We start from the raw sequence: 19,738 nt of genomic DNA, 5'->3' as shown, positions 1-19,738 counted from the left end.
TCATGCTTAGAACTTTGAATTAGAAATACTCTTAATTACGCATCTGAATTTGAAGTAAGATCCTTTCAAGTCAGTGCTCTTTTTCCTTGTCTCACCATTTATTTTATTTTTATTTATTTTTTTTTTTTGTCTTTTGTCTTTTTCCGTGTCTGGCAACGGATCGCAACCCTCAGTCTTGCCCCCATACCGCACCAGGGACCGGCAATGGGATCACACCCCTCGGCGTTGCCCCCGCGCCTCGCTCAGCCAGTGAGCGGGAACCGGTCTGTATGTGGGATCCGAACCCTCGGGCGGGAGCGCCGCCGCGCTTCCCAAGCAGCGCACTTATCCAGTGCGCCACCGGGCCGGCCCTCACCATTTATTTTAAACCTAAGTACTTCAATATGTGATAACAGCATCATCTACCTCAGTCATTGGGATCCTTGCGAAAAAAGGGATTGTATTTTTGACTTGGTTGGGAAGATGATTAAAATGAGCCCTTCTTTTGAGATTTGATATCAACTTTGCTGCTCTAAACTTCAGAAAATTAGCCGCCTTGTCAGTACTGTAGTTCCAGTCCCCACACAAAGCCAACATCTTCGGTCTTGCGTGATTAGAAGATTCGCATTCTGTTTAGCACACCACTCTGTTACATTTCACATAGAGTTCAGTCATGGTACTAAAGAGAAAATATAGTGAGGTCACAGCTTCTCCAGAGCTACAAGTTAGTGCACAAGAAAGAAAAGTTCTAAGAATATGGAGTTTCTTTCTACTCTGCACGTTCCTTGAAAGTCAGGACAAGATAAAAACAAAAAAATAAATATAACAACGACAACAAAATAAAAAAAAAACAGCCAAAGGAAGTGAAATAGGTAACAATGAGAGGAGCAAAACATGCCGACTTAGCAAATGAAATGCTGGAGTGATTTTTCCAGATCAGAGAAAATAATATTTCTGTATCAGGGATTCTGTTTGTTTATTTTTTGGATAAGGCTGGTGAAGTTGCATCCCAGATAGGGGTTTATGTCCAATCTTCATGGCTGACAGCAGTGCTTTCAGTATATCACAATGTCTTGTCTCTGCTCCTAAAATGTAAAGCATCTACAATAGAGAATTCTATCCAGCTGTGCCACCTCTCCTGTGGTAGAGTAGGATAAAACTCTTATTGATGCTCACAAAGCACACAGGCATAGGAAATTCCAGGGAAATCAACTTGGACCAAAGAAGTCTTGAGAGCCTTACAAAGAAGCACATGCGTGCAGGGGGCTGTGCAGAAGCCTGATGCCCACAGCCCTGCACATCACCTGTAAGTTCTCCCTGATGTGCTTCTCATTGAAACTCTTGACCAGGACCACCACCCCACGCTGCAGCTGGTAGTGAAGGGCGATCAGAGCTGGAGTCTGCTTGTACTTTTTTTCCACAGCACAAAGAACTGGGTCATCCAAGAGAACTTGGGAGTTCTGGTCCACCCTGGAAGAAAGGCAAAATGTTGAACCTGAGGCTGAGTATTTGGTTCCTTAGGAAGCTCCCAAAACAGACTACAGTGTCCACTCCACACCAGAGCTTCTCAAATGCAGTCTCTAGACCAGCACTGTTGGCATCATCTGGGATCTTGTAGGGAGGCAAAATGTTTCCTCTCCCATTTGAGTTAACCCCAGGACACAGAGAAAGAGAGAGGGAGAGAGATTTCATCAAGATGGGATTTAGGCAAGCTCTCTATTGTCCTTATTACAATCATTTATCACGTTGGGATCCCAGAACACCATAGACAATCAGGACAATGTCTTTTGACTTGCAGAAATCCAGCATTTTGCTCTGGTTGAGTTAAGGATGACATTCTACCTGTAGATGGACAAGGCAGAAAAGTTTCAGATTACATGAAATACTAATATAACACACAAAAAAAATTAAAGTAAAAGAAGCTAAATAAAAAAATGTATAGCATCAACTTTGAAGTGAAAATATTAATCTTTTTTAAAAAAAAAATAAATTAGGTATCCCTGTCTTCTAACAGGTTTAAAAAATGACATTTCTGAGAACTAGCAACACTACAAACAAAGTTTTAGTTACTAAATACCATTGTTCACTTCAAGAATATATGGCAAAGTTAAGATCTTGGACACAGTAAAAGCTCTTTGAGTCTTGGACATCAGATTGTACCAAAAAGTAAGAGTTTGGTCAAAGACTCATGAGGGCAAGTCTTACAAACCAAAGAACTACTTTGGTGGTATCCCATAGTGAAATTTGGGTAAATTTCAGCATCAAAAGGAATAATAAGCACAATCAATTGCAGCATATAAAATAAATAAAAATCCATGAGTCCATAGTGATGGACACAGAAAGAGAGATAGAGACAGACAGAATAGAACAAAAATACTTTCCCACACTGATGGAATTATTACAGTAGCCCCTCACTCAGAACATTGATAATTAGAGAGATGTTATTAAAGTTTCACCTGGTGATAGGAATAATTGTAGTTGGTCCTGAGTTGCTTATGGAATTGTTATATTTTACAGTATAATGTCAGGTAAAAAATGTAGAAAGAGTGCCTAAACATAAAAATAACTACTAACCCCAGTTAAATAATCTTTGCAAAAATATCTATGAGCACTCAACCACTATGTGGAAATTTCTTATGGAATGTAACTTTCCCTGTTGACAATTATCACCCAAAAGATAATTAGTGATTGCAGAGGGTGAAACACATATTTAGAGAGAGGAGACATCGCCACAACTACCTTAAGCAAGTGATCAAAACCAAAATCAATAATAGTGGAAAAACTGGTCATTATGTGCACCCTACCGGGGTGCAATTTCAGTGACCCAGCATGCCAAAGACACTTCCTTGCCAACAATATTTAATTTTAAGGTAATAAAGCATTTAGGTTTTATTGTATAGAAACTTGAAACAGAGAAACAAGTTATCTAACATGGCAAGACAACAGCCTGATAAATCCAGAATATTTGACATAATCTGTCTGGATAACATGGGGGAAAAGGATTGGTGACCACTCTAGGTTAAAGGAGCTTAAGAAATGTGATAAAAAGCAATATATGGGGCCGGCCCCATGGCGCACGCAGGAGAGTGCAGTGCTGGGAGCGCAACGATGCTCCCACCCTGGGTTCGGATCCTATATAGGGATGGCCAGTGCTCTCGCTGGCCGAGCGTGGTGCGGGCAACACCAAACCAAGGGTTGCGATCCCCTTATCGGTCATGAAAAAGACAAAAAAAAGCAATATATGAACCACAATTGTATCCTGGTTAAAAAAGAAAAGCTACAAAAGATATTTGGAGAAAACAATAAGACACTTGAACCTGAACTGGATATTAGATGATATGAGGAAATTATTGGTAACTTCCTGAGATCCAATAATGCAACTATAACCGTGGGGAGAATTTCTTCATTCCTGTGACAGTTTTCTGAGGCCTGCAGAGGTTAACTGTTATGTCTACAATTTACTTTGTAAAAGTTCAGCAAAATTTACACATATGTGCACAGATGTTCCCACATACTTGTGTATCTACCTACATCTGGCAACGTGGCCAAATATCCTCCCGCCTAGGAACCTCTAAGTATTCCTGCCTGCTGCCAGGCATTGCGGGCTGCCCTCACTCCCACCCAAATGTCAACAGTGTTGGATATGGGTGGGAAAATAGGGGTGTTCTAGATCATTTTTTCCAAATTTCTGAATGTTTGTAAGTGATCACAATAGGAAATGGGGATAAAACGTATACTAAAACCACATTTTTTAACATTTATATTTGAAAATCATGGTGATATATCAAATTTATAAATTTTGTGAGCTTGGGGCCGGCCCGGTGGCGCATTGAGCGCGGCGGCACTCCCGCCGAGGGTTCGGATCCCACATACAGACCGGTTCCCGCTCACAAAAAAAAAAATTTTTCTGAGCTATATTTTCCAATTAAGGGCCCTTACACCTTGAGCCAGGTTTTTAAAAGGAGCATGGAGCACAAAACCAGGCACAGAATGAATATGTTTATACAGTGGATTTGATGTAAGAAAGCAGGGAAAGAAGCAAAATGAGACATAATTAGTCAAAAGGTCAGCTCTGTATTCTCCTACAGTTCCTCAGTGTTGATTCATCCACCACAGACAGGTATCACCATAAACAGGTAACTTCTAACCATTGACTTTCATAGACTCCAGTTATATTTTTGGTATTTATGATTCTCCTGAAAAACCCTGAAAGCTGAGGTACCAAACCAAGGGCTCTGACATTCAAATGCCATATAAACCTTTACCTCCTGTCTCTCTTATATTCACTCATTCCTTATTTATTGGCCATTCCATGTTCTCATGGTCGTCCTTCCTCAACACAATTCCCTCCAAGTCACTTTCACCCATCCAATCCGTGGTCATCCTGCATGCCTCAGGGAATTTCCACCTTCCCCTGAGACCTGAAAAACAATTCCAGCCCTCCCTGGTCTCCTTTACTTCCCCAAATTTTTACTTACAATTCAGCACTAAGGTCTCCCCACATTTTCACTAAGAATTAACCAAGAAGAGATGCAATAAATGGTCCTCCCTGCCCTCTAGACAGAGGCTCTGCTCTGTAGAATCTCATGTTGCTCAAAGGTCAGAGGAACAGAAGACACCTGGCAGCAGTACAGGAAGAAGGCCATGAAGAACAGGAAGGAGAGGAGGCTGAGGTGCTCACCTGGTTGCAGACGGGCTTGGACCTGAGCCCTGACTTGTTGAGGATCATCTCCAGCTGCCTGCAGTTAAAGTTGGACACCCCAATGGACTTGGCCAATCCTGCGTCCTTACACTTCTCCATGGCCTGTTGGACACCCCAATGGACTTGGCCAATCCTGCGTCCTTATACTTCTCCATGGCCTAGGGAGGAAGGGGTTGTGAGGAATTATTTGTGCACTTGTCTGCAGATTGAGTTAAATTCAAGATAGGACTGTTAAAAGGAAAAACTAACAAGAAATGACAATGAAGCGTTCTGGCACTGATTGTCAAGAAGAAAGAAACTAGTACAGAGTATAGGGGAAGAAGGTAGTGACAGCAAGAATGCTCGTGATCTCCTTAGGTAGCTGGAGAGATTATTGCACGTTGAATTAAAGAGGTGCTTGTCCTCATTTTCCTCAATCTTCTTAGGTGTTTCTCTCTGTTACCTTCCGGTAATGAGTTCTTCCCCACCACTCCAGCAAAACCGCCCTTGCAAAGGTCATGAGTTTCTTGATCCAAGGTGCTTATCCCACTCTCCCAGGTGTCAGGTGGGAACCAGATCACCCATCTCATAGCTTCCTTCCCTGTGCTATTTCCTCCAATCACTCACCTCCCACGTGGCGCAGAGATCCACTGTATCAAATATAAATTTTCTATGTTCATCTTTTGGACTTGACTCTTCTCCTGGCTGGAACAGAAGCAGTAATTTCAGAGATGCACAATAAATATCTCACCTTCTGCCATGCTCCCAGGTATGTCTAGGGCTGGGGCACTGATCTCCATGAGGTAGGTGGTAGAACCTTCCAGGCAGTGATATTTGCATAGAGTTTACATATGGATTCGTAAGGAATGTCTTTAGGAGACAGGCTTTCTCTAATGTCACATTTTTTATATGTTCTCATAAATATCATTTTCTTAGGTCCTATGGGGACTTATTGTGACTTGGTTTATACTTGCCTACATTCTATACTTTCTTATTTGTTAATGTCTGTCTCTGTCTAGGAAAGACAGCAGGTTACATGGCTTTGTTTTCAGAATAACATGTGCAGTCTTGACCCAGGTGGGTTGATCAGAGCTCTTTATCTTCCTGAACACATAATTGTCCAAGGGCAAGCACATGCGCCAAACATGGTCAATTGAGGTTTCTTTTGAGATTAATTTGGATGATAGGCGACCCAGAGAAGCTCTCAAGTGCTAATGACCAGGAGCCTTGAACTTCCGTGAGGCTACATTTGTCACCAATGGAAAAGGCTAGGACAAAAATCAAGCAAACCTGGTAGAATGCAGAGATGAGGGATGGAGGAAAAGAAATATCTCTGAAGACAACTTTAAATATTTAAATGCAGCCGTAGCTTGGTCTTTCCACTAGCATAATTCAATAATCTCTTTTGAATAAACAGCTTGAGTATACATAACAGACTTATTATGAATAAAAGTGATGTACAAACCCCCATCATGAAGAAAACCAACAGGAGAAGAAATATTTCCTAAGTGCCAGTGAACATAACCAAATCTGCTTTGATCTTGAAATTTGAGAAATAACAGAAACTCTTTGTGCACTTGGTATGAGGCAGTTTCATTGCTCAGTGCAGATGCAGGAAACAATGTGTCTGTGAACCTCAGGGGCCATAATTAGGTTTCTGCCCTCAAAATAGCTATTGCTGTGTCCTCAAACTTTTGACACAGAATTTGATGTTTTATCTCTTGAGGGTATCGAGTAGGTAATTCAAAATTCAAAATTATTCAATAAATATGGTATCAGGAATCATTATTTAGGACTTTTCTCCGATGTAATAATCCCTATATCCTCTTTAGAAATATCTCAACTCAACAGCCCATGAAATGATGGTCATAGTAGAGCAGAAGTGAAATAGGTTTGATCACACAATTGCCTACCTTCATAGACACTGGGGAATGAATAATGTAGAGGTCAACATAGTCCAGTTGAAGTTTTCTCAGTGACCTTTCCAAGGCTGGTTGGACCAACTCCGGTTGATGGAAAGTTCCCCAAAGCTGCAAGGGTTAAAGAATGGAAGTTGTATTGGATTAATACCTTAGTCAATTTTCTTGGTTTGCAACAGCTAACATTGAAACTTTTTTCTATTAATTGTAAACTGGTGATTACAGGCTTTAATACTTTCTTCTGCTTCTCTTTCCTATGATCTATCCTACCTATAAAAACTCTGTTACGTGTCTGAGTATATTGTTAGAAAAAGTTATTCTAGTAATAAACATTTTTATGAAATAATAAAAATTCTCACAATCAGAATGATATTTTATTGACTTCAAAAAGTTGTTCAAAACTTAGTTTCATTCCCTCCTCCATTCAACTACATGGGGAAGAATAAGCATCCCTTTTGTTTAATAACTTAGAGTAAAATATTTAGAACACGTTCACATATGCTGGGCACAATCCAAGACATTTTAGCTATATACAGTTTAATATCCAAAGAGCTGTCTTATAACATTCTCTCTTATTAACAAAGTGGAATTGAAATTCATGATAAGAAATTTAAGAAAGTCACCAGGAGATAAGAAAAGCCATATTCTGATCAGAGTTCCATCTGTTTCTATAACCCATGATGAATTATAGCACACTGAGCTGAGTCAGAAAAGTAAAGTGACTGTAACATAAAGTGACATAAATTTAGGCATCCCAATGCTAAGAAAGTCATCGTTGTTCCGTTTTTGACTCTAATTTTAATACATGAGTATATGTGAATACAAGTTGTATTGATAAGCAATAATTCACCAAATAGCTACTGATCAAATCCCATAATTGTCATCTCCACACAATTGTATGAAATGAATGTACACACAAGCACACCACATACACAATACCTTTGTAATGTAGAATATGTCTTCTCTCTTCACAATACCCTCTGCAATCTTGCTTCAAATGGCCAGTCCAACCTCCTCTTAATTATTATAGAAATAAGCAGAATCAATATGGCAAAATCTGGCTTCTATTGCTAATTTGGTGGCCTCCACAGCTTCCCTCTTAGAAACCTAGAGGAGCAAACAAAGGTAGTATTTGCAGATCCACATGACTGAGAGGTAGTGCAGGCCAAGTTGTGACCTTCACAAGCATCAGCTTCTCCTCACACCTTGGGTGAATTCTGCATGTGAGGTGACCAACCCATTGTAATTTGCTCAGGCCTTTCCCAGTTAGTAATAAAGGTGGGGCTACCATGGACCCCTTAAGTCCCGAGCAATCACTGGTTGAGCCCTGGCATTGGAAGTAAATAAGAACATCTCCAGGTTCAGTGATTTGCTGGAAGAACTCACAGGACTCAACACAATGTCATATTCATGCCTGCTATTTATGCAAGGTTAAAAAGTAAAGTTAATACAGGGTAAAGGGGCATGGGATGGTATATTGAAGAAACCTGGTACAAAATTCAATGAGTGTTCTCCCAGTGAATTCACACAGAACACACAATTTCTCCAGCATTAAATTTTGAGAATACATGGGAAATGTTGTTTAAAAGAGAAGCCCTTTAGAGACTCAATTCCTATGCCTTTCACAGCAGGCTGGTTGCACACACACATTCTGCTTAGTATGCAACAAAATTCCAATTTCCCAACGGAAAGCATGTATACAAAAACCCTAATACGTGTGTAGTAGTTAAGGTGCAGTCACCATCATTATCAGTTAGGAAATGGTGAGAAATCCAAGTTCCTGAATGCCATCCAGGGTCCAGTTTGAAAATAAGCACTTCTATGGAGACCAGTTTGTTAAGTCTTTTCTAAAAAGCCATTATTTCTGTGTCCAACAAAATACTATGATTGAAGACATATATTCTAACAATATAGATTTATACATGAAAAATTAACTGTAGTCTATGAGGGGTGAGAAGAAAGGAGTCAGCCCTGGAAACCAAGTCCATTTCTTTTAGTTAAAACACAATTACAGCAAAAATTAAAGTTATTTGCTGGTCTACCAAATTTGAATACAAATTTTAAATTTTATTTTTTAAAGGGCAAAAAGATAAAGGAAACAAACCAGTCTTCATTTATTTATAAGAATTTCAGAAACTTTCTCTCTTTTTAATAAAATTGAGAAAAGAAAGATACTGGGTCCTCAGGGCTCTCTGAATCCTGAGCTGCTCTCTTTTTAGGTGTGCGAGCACTTGGAGGATTTCCCAAGGCTGAAGCTTCAGTGATGTTCTTCATCCTTCCCAACCCCCTTTTCAGACCACTTTGCTCTACTGAGTAAAAATTCCTGCCTCCTCTCTGTAAAATGTCTCTTTGAATATTTCCTTACATCTTACAGATGAAAAAAGTGAGACTCAAAGTTTAAGTATCTAGTCCCTTGTCACAAAAAAGTAGTCTAAGGACAACACTGGAATATAAATTTTTATTCTATTTAGTAATTTATCCACTTTGCTCCTTAGTAGAGAACCACATCTACCATTTTGATTCAAATCCAATGTATGTTAACATGGACCAAAAAATTGACTTCCCCTTGTCAGGTTGTACCTTCCCCAAAATGATGTTATAGTTTCCTTTCAGGTAAATTTCCAGAGGGGAGAGTAGTCCTGGGAAATTCTATTCAGTCCAGATCTAGTATATGCTGTGTGGTGCTCGCAGGATGCCCCACAGCAGGTCTGCCATGTTCTCCCATTATTTCTTATGCACCCCAAATCCAATAACTTTTAACACAAAGACTTCTCTGGATCATGTACACTTGAAAGGAGGAAAGACTTCTTGAGTTATAGAAATAATTAAATTTGATCACTTTTACCACTCCAATTCAACACAAGAAGTACTATCTAAAGTAATAGGGCCAAAAAAGACTTCTTGAGTTATAGAAATAAACAGAAAAACCACTCCCATTACAATCAACCTCCAAGAAAGTGACCATAGAGGCTGTGTCCCTGACTGCTGAGTTTCAACTCTTCTGCGAATCTGGGAAACAGACTGAAACAGGAGGAAGAACCAGAGCCCAGAAAAATCACTAGGTGTCAACACAATTTGATAATCAATTGGAGCAAAGTCTGACTACTTTTCCTCTTTGTACAGGGAGCAGCTCTAGCCTGGCAGAATTGAGAAACAAGCAAGCCCCTCAAAATCACTCAGGAACAAGAAACTGACTTCCATCAACTTCCACTTCTAGGTTTATTTTCTTATGAACACTCAAACCCAAGACACTGTTTTTAACTCTGGAGGTGCATAGGTGCTGAATCCCAGTACAGAAATGAAGTGACCATCATTGAGTTTCACACACTGATGATTGGGATCCATCACTGTCAGTCCCCTGGCTAAGCAGACCTTGTTTCTTTCCTCTGCCTTCACGGGTTATAACAACAACAGACAGTTAACACCACAGCAACCTGTCCAAAGGTTAAGCAAAGGCATGCAGGAGGAATGAGTTTAAAGCTGTATTCCACAGAATTAGAGGAGAACTGGAGCCAGTTTACATTTCTATAAGGTGAAATTCTTATGTAAGTTATTATATAGTATTAATGACATCATTAAGTATTTCCAGAAGTATATTTTCAATTCAAAATCTCTATATATTTTGGAAATTATTACTAAAGGTTTAATGAAAAATTATTGACCATTTATAAACTATTAATCTCTAGCTATGAATCTTCCATTTTGTTTGTTTTTGAGGTGATGAAGTCACCTCTTGATCATGCATCTTTTTTTTTTTTCCTTTTTTCTTTTTTTCGTGACTGGTAACGGGATCGCAACCCTCAGTGTCGCACCCGCACTGCAACCAGCAACAGGACGCAACCCCTGGTGTCGTGCCCGCACCACGCTCAACCAGTGAGCGGACCGGTCTCTATATGGGATTCGAACCCTCGGCGGAGCACCCGCACTGCAACCAGCAACGGGACGCAACCCCTGGTGTCGCGCCCGCACCACGCTCAACCAGTGAGCGGACCGGTCTCTATATGGGATTCGAACCCTCGGCGGGAGCGCCACCACGCTCCCAAGCACCACACTCCACCGAGTGCGCCACCAGGCCAGCCCCGATCATGCATCATTTGAAAAATTAACTGTCTTATTCTTCTTACACCACATACCCAAAACACAATTTTGAAAAATGACTAATGAGTAATTTCATTAAAATGACCCTCAATAAAGAATCAAAAGTTAAAATCAAAAATAAATTTGAATTTTTACTTTTCCCATAAGAATAATTATTTTACTTCTTCTTTCCTTCCTTGGTAATGTGCATATTCAGTCCTGACAAGCACTGGAAGAAAGGATCACTCTGGCATGTTGTTTACGTGAGAATTAATTATTAACAGTTTGGGGGCATCATTTGCAATATGCTTTAGTGTTTACATTTTTCACCCAGTTTTATAATTTTCATAAACCATAAAGAAACTAATCAAAAAATGGACAAATATTTCATATAATTTATAACTTTTCAACATAGTTCTTTTAAAAAAGTGGAAACAGCTTGAATTACAAGTATGGCAATTGTTGGATAAATATTATGCATTAACACAATGAAATATTATAAATCAGATAGAGTGATGCAAGCAAAATGACAGACTAGAAAGCTCCAAGTTGTCCCACAGAAATATCAAAAACCAACCTGTCAGTGCTCAAATAACCTCAGAGGAACTTTGATAAGCAGCCCAATGTCTACAGCAGCTCTGACAGTGGCCAAGTATTCTCAGAGGAAAGAAAATAAAACTTACAGACAAATTTTCTTTATAACCATTGCTGTAAAAACTCTCAACAAAATTCTAGCAAACCAAACTCAGCAGCATACTAAAAATTCCATCATCACCCAGTGGAATTCATTCACAGATGCAAGCATTATTTAACACACAAGTATTAGTCAATGCAATATGTGTCATTAACCGAATGATAGAGGAAACACGGGGATATCTCAAGGAATGCAGAAAAATGTATTACAAAAAAAGCTAATATCATCATTAATGGTAAAAGTCTGAAAGTTCTTGTCCTATAATCAATAATGAGACAAAGGTGATCACTTTTACCACTCCAATTCAACACAAGAAGTACTATCTAAAGTAATAGGGCCAAAAAAAAAGGAAATAAAATTTACTCAAATTGAGAAGGAGGAAGAAAATTACTTCTTCTCATAGATGACATGATCTAATATGTAGAAAACCCTAAAGATTCTGCAACAGATTATTAGAACTAAGAAATGAATTGAGCACAGTGGAAGAATACAAATCCACACAGAAAAATCCATCGACATTTCTGTACAATAATAATGAACAATTTGAAACGGAAACATTTTTAAAATTCAATTTACAATAGCATGAAAAAGAATGCAACATTTAGGAATAAATTTGACCAAACAGGTGAAACAGTACAATAATAATGAACAATTTGAAACGGAAACATTTTTAAAATTCAGTTTACAATAGCATGAAAAAGAATGCAACATTTAGGAATAAATTTGACCAAACAGGTGAAACATCTGTACAATTAATACTGCAAAATGTGGCTTAGAGAAATTAAAGAAGATACAAATTAATGAAAAGACAATCATATTCATGATTGGAAGACAAAATTAAGATGTCAATACTACCCAAAGTGATCTACAGATGCAATGCAAATCTCATAAACATACAAATGTCATTTTTTGCAGAAATAGAAAAACCCATTCTAAAAGTCATATGGAATGTCAAGGGACTCCAAATATCCAAAACTATCTTGAAAAAGAAGAAATAAATTTTGATAAAGAAGAATAAAAGAGAACGAAGTTGGAGATCTCACACTTCAAGATTATAAAACTGACTACAAAGCTACAGTAACCAAAACAGCATGGTACTGACTTTAAAACAGAAATATAGGCCAATGCAATAGAATACAGATCCCCAAAACAAATTTTTACACATAATGGTCAAAAGATACTTGACAAGAGTACCAAGATCCACCAGTGAGAAAGCACAATCTTTTCAACAAACAGTGGTAAAAAAGTGGATATCCACATGCAAAAGAGGAAATTGGAACTTTGCTTTATATCATACACAAAAATTAACTCAAAATACACCCAAGACCTAAACATAGAACTGCAACCTTAAAACTCTTAGAAATCACAGGGTAAACTTTCATGACATTGGACTTAGCAGTGATATTTTGGATATGACACCAAAAGTGTAGTTGACAGCAACAAAAAGGTACATAAGTTCAATCTACTCTTCAGCAAAACAAAAAGCTTTTTTGCATAAAAGGAAACTATGAGGAGAGTGAGACGGCAACCCACAGAATGGGATAAAATAGTTGTAAGTTATATTTCTGATATTAATAAATATAATGAAATTCCCTGGCAGATGCCCAAAACCCTACATGTTATCTCAAATAGCCTTTGCTCAACTGCCACAAACATTGCTTGGTGGCTTCAGGATTTTTGCTTATTCATTCCATAATTAAACTTTTTCTTCTCCCCTGCTATTGATGCAAATTTTGAATTATGATATCTATTTGCTTTACCTGGATTGGATCTCCTGGTCTACCACCATTTCTCTTATCTCCTGAAATCCGAATGTTTTCACACAGTATTTGGATTTAAGCTTTGAACTGACCTTGGTGTCTCCACACTGCTCTGATTGGAAAGAGTGGAATTTGTCTAAATCTCTGTTTGAATGACCTGTATGCAAGAACAGACCTACATTGCATCACTCACATCACACCAAGCAATTCAGCATATCCTCCCAACAACCTTTAATAGTGACCTGTTTCTCTTCTATTTTTTTATTTGACTCCAATTTTTGTAGATATCATTCAATAAAACCTGAAATAACTGTGTGGGCAGAGTGACCACAGTTCCATTTGAAGGTGTCCTAGGTTCATTGGTCACTTCTCCCACTTTTCACTTCTGTTTCCTCCCCTCCATATTTAAGAGATAATGCTGACCACTCTTCCTGTGCCACTGTGCCCCAGGAGAAACAAAGACTTGCAGCAGAATAGATCCTTCTGTTTTCATATTTACTGTCTCTGAAAGTTGGTTGGGAAGCTCAAGGACAATTTAAATCACAGAATGAGTCAAAGCATCAGATGACAAGAGGAGTAAATGTTAAGTCAATAGATAAACAGCTTTATTTAAAATGAGTTTAGACTAATCTGAAAGAGAATTTCTCAGATTTTCAAGCAAAAAAGAAATCCTCTAAAAATTACTTGTTTGGCTTAAATTTGTTCCAGTCATCTGCTGGATATCTTCCATCTGTCTTCAGTGCAAGTAATTTTACCATGTCCTGGTGCAAATAACTCCACTGTTCTTGTCTTCATAGCAAGATGAAAATTTCCTTTTTCATACCTAATGCACATGAATTTCCATCCACAAATTAACATGTCATTCTCTGTTTCCATCTAGGTATTTTTTTGTTCCATATTCACTGGTCCACTCCAGTCCAGACAGAGTTTGGAACATTTTACAACATGACACAAAAACATTGGCCTTCACAACAGAAACAGATCAAAGACTATTACTCAAGTGTACTGGAAGCTACTGCAGCTTGTCTTATTTGGTCACAAACTTTCGAAGTTGCTTCAGAACGAGACTATGCTTGTAATCTCTAAGACNTGCACCCCAAATCCAATAACTTTTAACACAAAGACTTCTCTGGATCATGTACACTTGAAAGGAGGAATTAAATTTGATCACTTTTACCACTCCAATTCAACACAAGAAGTACTATCTAAAGTAATAGGGCCAAAAAAAAAGGAAATAAAATTTACTCAAATTGAGAAGGAGGAAGAAAATTACTTCTTCTCATAGATGACATGATCTAATATGTAGAAAACCCTAAAGATTCTGCAACAGATTATTAGAACTAAGAAATGAATTGAGCACAGTGGAAGAATACAAATCCACACAGAAAAATCCATCGACATTTCTATACAATAATAATGAACAATTTGAAACGGAAACATTTTTAAAATTCAATTTACAATAGCATGAAAAAGAATGCAACATTTAGGAATAAATTTGACCAAACAGGTGAAACATCTGTACAATTAATACTGCAAAATGTGGCTTAGAGAAATTAAAGAAGATACAAATTAATGAAAAGACAATCATATTCATGATTGGAAGACAAAATTAAGATGTCAATACTACCCAAAGTGATCTACAGATGCAATGCAAATCTCATAAACATACAAATGTCATTTTTTGCAGAAATAGAAAAACCCATTCTAAAAGTCATATGGAATGTCAAGGGACTCCAAATATCCAAAACTATCTTGAAAAAGAAGAAATAAATTTTGATAAAGAAGAATAAAAGAGAACGAAGTTGGAGATCTCACACTTCAAGATTATAAAACTGACTACAAAGCTACAGTAACCAAAACAGCATGGTACTGACTTTAAAACAGAAATATAGGCCAATGCAATAGAATACAGATCCCCAAAACAAATTTTTACACATAATGGTCAAAAGATACTTGACAAGAGTACCAAGATCCACCAGTGAGAAAGCACAATCTTTTCAACAAACAGTGGTAAAAAAGTGGATATCCACATGCAAAAGAGGAAATTGGAACTTTGCTTTATATCATACACAAAAATTAACTCAAAATACACCCAAGACCTAAACATAGAACTGCAACCTTAAAACTCTTAGAAATCACAGGGTAAACTTTCATGACATTGGACTTAGCAGTGATATTTTGGATATGACACCAAAAGTGTAGTTGACAGCAACAAAAAGGTACATAAGTTCAATCTACTCTTCAGCAAAACAAAAAGCTTTTTTGCATAAAAGGAAACTATGAGGAGAGTGAGACGGCAACCCACAGAATGGGATAAAATAGTTGTAAGTTATATTTCTGATATTAATAAATATAATGAAATTCCCTGGCAGATGCCCAAAACCCTACATGTTATCTCAAATAGCCTTTGCTCAACTGCCACAAACATTGCTTGGTGGCTTCAGGATTTTTGCTTATTCATTCCATAATTAAACTTTTTCTTCTCCCCTGCTATTGATGCAAATTTTGAATTATGATATCTATTTGCTTTACCTGGATTGGATCTCCTGGTCTACCACCATTTCTCTTATCTCCTGAAATCCGAATGTTTTCACACAGTATTTGGATTTAAGCTTTGAACTGACCTTGGTGTCTCCACACTGCTCTGATTGGAAAGAGTGGAATTTGTCTAAATCTCTGTTTGAATGACCTGTATGCAAGAACAGACCTACATTGCATCACTCACATCACACCAAGCAATTCAGCATATCCTCCCAACAACCTTTAATAGTGACCTGTTTCTCTTCTATTTTTTTATTTGACTCCAATTTTTGTAGATATCATTCAATAAAACCTGAAATAACTGTGTGGGCAGAGTGACCACAGTTCCATTTGAAGGTGTCCTAGGTTCATTGGTCACTTCTCCCACTTTTCACTTCTGTTTCCTCCCCTCCATATTTAAGAGATAATGCTGACCACTCTTCCTGTGCCACTGTGCCCCAGGAGAAACAAAGACTTGGAGCAGAATAGATCCTTCTGTTTTCATATTTACTGTCTCTGAAAGTTGGTTGGGAAGCTCAAGGACAATTTAAATCACAGAATGAGTCAAAGCATCAGATGACAAGAGGAGTAAATGTTAAGTCAATAGATAAACAGCTTTATTTAAAATGAGTTTAGACTAATCTGAAAGAGAATTTCTCAGATTTTCAAGCAAAAAAGAAATCCTCTAAAAATTACTTGTTTGGCTTAAATTTGTTCCAGTCATCTGCTGGATATCTTCCATCTGTCTTCAGTGCAAGTAATTTTACCATGTCCTGGTGCAAATAACTCCACTGTTCTTGTCTTCATAGCAAGATGAAAATTTCCTTTTTCATACCTAATGCACATGAATTTCCATCCACAAATTAACATGTCATTCTCTGTTTCCATCTAGGTATTTTTTTGTTCCATATTCACTGGTCCACTCCAGTCCAGACAGAGTTTGGAACATTTTACAACATGACACAAAAACATTGGCCTTCACAACAGAAACAGATCAAAGACTATTACTCAAGTGTACTGGAAGCTACTGCAGCTTGTCTTATTTGGTCACAAACTTTCGAAGTTGCTTCAGAACGAGACTATGCTTGTAATCTCTAAGACGCCATGCTTTGTCCTCTCAGACAGGGATCAATCCTAAACTCATATGTGCCTCAAGAAGACAACAAGTCCCAGTGGATTTCACAGAGGAGCTTGTTATTCACAGTCCAGATTTCGTGTCACATGTATGCAACATCATGAAAAAGAGGTGCCATTTTTATGTACTTAAAAATTTATTTCCAACAGAAACTTTGTGTAGCTCAGAAAATTAAGAGGAAAAAAACTTTGATTTTCCTATCGTTTCAAAAACTAATTTAAATAACAGTCACTATTCTTCCCAAAGCAAGGAAAAATGACTCTGACTCAGGTCTATAAGCAGGTAAAAAATAAATAAACAAAATAAATTTAACACTTATCCAGCCAACCCAAGGGTAATTATCATGTTAGTAGTAGCAAAGGCATCAATGATGCTAGCTAACAGTTTGAGTGCTTACTAGTTTTCAGGCAGAACTCTCAATTCATCCTTACAGACACCCTATGGGCTTGGTCCAACTATTATCTTATTTTACAGATAAGAATAAAAGAGTTTACTGATTTATCCTAATTATTTGAAAACAGAGTAGTACTTTTTAATTGTGCTTTCTGGTTGCCACAAGGGCCACTGTCTTGTACAGGGTTTCCACACCTGCCCCTCTGATCCTACTTTCTTCTTCTTTTCTTCATCTGACAATAGGATTGGCTAAGGTGGAGGATTAGTTGAGGGAAGATTGGGAGAAATTTTCATGTACTACATTTGCTCTACATAGGAAATGGATAAATAATAGGGAAAAGAAAGATGGCTAGAGGTCTGATTTTCCACCTTTTTCTAAGGGCACCTCATGTTTAAATGCTCCCACCACTTCCACAAGCACATCTTGATTTCCAGCTCATGCTACAAGGACAGCTTAAATAGATGTGGAGATTTACATAATTCCTGGTGGAGCTCCTCTCTTTGCTCACAATGGACTACCCTGCACCAACATGCAGAGAACTTGCTGAGACCTACCAGCTGGCAGTTTCTGAGGGTTATTCCATAAGTGGGAGGTGTCCAGAATTAGGTGACCACAAGGACTACCTGGACTAATAATGTTCAGGATTTTCCCAGGGTCTAAATCACGGAGATCATAACTTAATGAAAATAAGGTCAAGATTATACTAGCTGGTATTCCAAGGCTGACCTCCCTTGTGCACCCTGATTGTGGACATATTTGCATTTCACCTGCTGACTTTTCTTCCCTGGTCTGCCCTCTGATTAGTCAACTCTCCTGATATCTGCCCCACTGAAGTCCCTCTTCCACATGGCAGGTATCCTGTCAAAATGTTAAAGTCCAGGCCTCCTGGTTACCAATTGGAGATAAATGGGTTTCCAACATTAAAAAAAGCCATTGAGATATAAACAAGAGGACATTTTAGGAATGCCTTACAAATAATGAATAACTGCCCACTATTTGGAAGAATTAGATAGAATTTCTGATTTCAGCCTTGATGAAGATAAAGAAACAAGTTTAGTTTCCAGAACTACATCCTCCGAATGAGAACCAGTGTGGCTTCTGGGAAACTAGCAGAAATTTGCTTTGACATTTTTTCTTGTCAACCCCAAGTTCAGAGATGTAAGACCTGCACCAGCCAAGCCAGGCAACACTCCCATCCCCACCCCCACTCACACACACAGAGTACTAGGTTCCTGTTGTTTTAATTGGTCTGATTTGGATCTCATCCCAAACAGTGCTCTCTGTCTGTGTTCAGAATCTGATAATCACAACACAATGTGACCAGGGCAAAGGGTAGAACAGAGGCCTGGATAGTTTGCACTGGGGGATGTTAACTTGTTTATAAAGAGAGAATTTGGTAACACCTTATGACCAGTTTCTATTAGATGATATTTAATGTCTTCAAAGAAAAGCTATTAATTACTCAATGTTTTTAAAAGGTACTTCATAGGGCCGGCCCGGTGGCGCACTGCTACAGCGCGCCACTTGGGAGCGCGGAGGCGCTCCCACCGAGGGTTCGGATCCCACATACAGACCGGTTCCCGCTCACTGACTGAGGGAGGTGCGGGCGCGACACCGAGGGTTGGATCCCGTTGCCGGTCCCGGTCCGGTACGGGCGTGACACTGAGGGTTGCGATCTGTTGCCGGACATGAAAAAAAAAAAAAAGACAAAAAAAGACAAAAAAAAAAAGGTACTTCATATACTAGTGTACAAAATAGACATATCCAAAACAGCTCTGAGCCTTTTTATTTTTAATCGACAAATAGGCATGTATATTTATAGGGGCAATCTGTTTTGATCTATGTGTACATTGCAGAAACACCTACTCAAGCTAATTAACATATCCTCACCTCAACAACTCACTTTTTTGTGGTGACAATGAAATGTTCAGATTCCTGGGCCCACCTGGGGATTCAAGGGCGAATAAAGAGGGGTTGACCTGGGCTGCCCTCAGATAGCAAGACTGACTTGTGAACTTGGCTGCAGTGTGGGCTTCAGCCAGAGGAGACATGGGCTGCCAGAGGAGACATGGGCTCAGGGAGACCCGGGGAGGAGACTGTCCACTGCCAGTCTGAGGACGCCTCAAGCAAGCCATACCTGGGGCAGGAGCTTCACCCTCTTCTTTGTCTCAGTGTGGAAGGTTTCATCACAAATTGTATGACCATGACTATCAGGAACGATCATCTCCTCCTCATAAGATGCTGGTCCCAGTTGTACAGACAGATTGAAGAACGAACGAAGACTGCTACAACTTTGTGAGATCATGTGGGTCGTGGTAAGGAAAGGCATCTAGTGGCAGACTGGAGGCATGAGAGAAGAAATCACAGAAAACGTAGGTGCTTCTGACTTTATGGGATCCAGAGGCTTGGAGGGAAGAGCTAAAGAGGTTAAACACCAGTGTGCTTCTTCTCAGGGACGCTGGGGTAGGTGCTGACTTGGAAAATAGAGGTTGAACCATAGAAAGCTCAGGCTTGATAAACCCCTACTCACCTTGTCTGTCTCTACATAGAATTTCCTCCAATGATTAGCAGTGAATTCT

General features: G+C 38.7%; 1 pseudogene; it reads right to left on the bottom strand.

The window, feature by feature from the left end:
• Positions 1-6,445: 6,445 nt before the first annotated feature.
• On the bottom strand, positions 6,446-9,924 carry LOC103602900 (annotated as a pseudogene).
• Between the last annotated feature and the right edge of the window lie 9,814 nt (positions 9,925-19,738).

The sequence above is a fragment of the Galeopterus variegatus genome, unplaced genomic scaffold (genome assembly GCF_000696425.1).
Source record: "Galeopterus variegatus unplaced genomic scaffold, G_variegatus-3.0.2 Scaffold4344, whole genome shotgun sequence".
NCBI lineage: Eukaryota > Metazoa > Chordata > Mammalia > Dermoptera > Cynocephalidae > Galeopterus > Galeopterus variegatus.
Note: the sequence above shows the minus strand (reverse complement) of the source record. Positions and strands in the feature narration are given on the sequence as shown.